The sequence below is a fragment of the Gekko japonicus genome, unplaced genomic scaffold, assembly GCF_001447785.1.
Source record: "Gekko japonicus isolate JY-2015 unplaced genomic scaffold, Gekko_japonicus_V1.1 scaffold5115, whole genome shotgun sequence".
Lineage (NCBI taxonomy): Eukaryota > Metazoa > Chordata > Lepidosauria > Squamata > Gekkonidae > Gekko > Gekko japonicus.
Window position 1 is genome coordinate 48,547 of NW_015173843.1, and position 203 is coordinate 48,749.

The window sequence follows — 203 nt, forward strand, 5'->3', positions numbered from 1 at the left end:
GAGGAGCAAACATTTGACGTGTCTGTGAAACGGTTTTTGATACAACGAACATTTATCACAAACCTTTACAATTAAAAATAAAACTGAAGAATCGTGGCTATGAACCTAGCAATATTAGAAGGAGGAAGAGGAGGAGGAGTTTGGATTTATACCCTAGTCTACCCCACTCATTACTACCCGAAGGTTTACTACAGAGTGGCTTA